Here is a 1,761-nt window from a genome sequence, read left to right as displayed (position 1 = left end):
GGTGGCCCGCTTTTGACCCCCTTTTCTTCTCGGGGGGAGAGGCCCAATTCAGAGATCAAGAGTTGTCTTAATAGCTCCCAACATCTCCCCCGTTTTAATATTTTTATAAAGGCATATTGTATGATAAATTTGTAGCCACGTTTTTAAAGATCGCCTAAACGTCTGTTTGCTCACCGGGTGAATTTTTAAAACCACGAAGGACACAAGGACAAGTCAACAAGTCATCTATGAGGCTTGAATTAATGGTCCCAGTCTGTTGGATATACCTGGGCCAGCCAAGGGATTTAGGAATGAAGCAAGCTCCATGGGTAGAGGTAGAGGTCTGATTCCCAGTGTGCAATGTTAGGGGCCATGTACAGGATTGACTCTTAGGCCTACAGACTTCTACCCAGAGTAACCCTGACCTGCTCCCGTGCCATTTTTTCTGGGGGAAGGACCCTAGGGCACTCAACCTTCATGCAATCAGACATGCCTCTCAGAGACTGTCTAACAGCTTTTAGACTAATCTCTGTGCAGTACTTAGTCTCACAACTCACGGGCGACGGCTTCAAGTTCTAATTTTTTGATGTGTCTAGCCTGGGATGACTGTTTAGTTTTCAATGTGGCGAGAATGTATATTACCACGTCGGGAGCACAGCCTACGGCAATCTATAAATGATTTGTGGCATGAGACTGATGGCCGAATTTAGGGGGAGGGGAATGATCTTACTTAAGAATTTTATGGAAATTGAGTCTTTCTCCCCCTGGAGGAGAAGAGGGTGATGAAGAGGCATCCACATCTTACTCTTCTTTAGTAACCTGCTTGTTATCACCAACGTTCAGCCGATGGTAATGAACTGAAACAAATGCGCTTGAAAGAGATGAATCAATTTGAGATTTAACAAATCGGGTCAATTTCTGAAATGTCCAAGGACAGAAGGAAATCAATATTAGGAGTCCCAGTAGGGGACCCACAAGGGAGGACAAGGTCGAGAGCCAGGGGGAGGTTGAAAACCAGTTTTAGTAGTCCACCTTTCCCCTAGGCCATTGTAAATACGTGTGCATGGGTGTAACTCAGCTATCTATAGTTCTATTTACTTTGGTTCCTCTTTAGGTCTTAAACTTCCTTAACAAAATGGGCAGTAAGTAGCTGCTGATCTAAAGCTGTGGTAGATACCTTTTCAAAGTTTGCATTCCCAGATTTTTAAACCAAGGATCATTTCCTAACTCTAATAGGCAGCAAAACATAAGCAGGTCTCTTACACAAAAACATAACAGTAGATTCCTTATCTAAATTAGGATCTACACAATTAGTTAATTGACAAGAATTACAATGAATATAAAAAGACTTGCCAAGATTGGCGATCTTAACTCTTAAAATTATCTAACAATAAGCATATAGGTAAGGTACACAAACTTTCATAGCTATAAGGAGCTGGCCTGAATGGCAAAAAACAGTGTCTCTGACGAAAGCACCTTGTACATTCTCTGTACCAGTCTTTTTGCCCCCCGAGTCATCTCTTTTAGTTGTTTTTATTTTAAGTTGGCACCAGGTTGGTACTCCTTGCTGCAGCCCATGGTGGAGATAGGAAGTTTCTTCATCTGTTTGTAAGTGGCTGCTTTCCAATTTCTCCTCTTTTGTGCACTTAACACAGCTTTCTGGTCACCACTGTCAGAGCACTCACAGGTCACAGGTCAGCCTGTCACATTGGAAGCTAGCATGCTCTTGTAGCATTCTGTGGAAGAAACAGAAACATTCCCTCTTCCCCCCATATTAAGTAT

Source organism: Mus caroli, chromosome 1 (assembly GCF_900094665.2).
Source record: "Mus caroli chromosome 1, CAROLI_EIJ_v1.1, whole genome shotgun sequence".
NCBI lineage: Eukaryota > Metazoa > Chordata > Mammalia > Rodentia > Muridae > Mus > Mus caroli.
The sequence above is the reverse complement of the archived record's forward strand: the minus strand, read 5'-3'. Positions refer to the sequence as shown.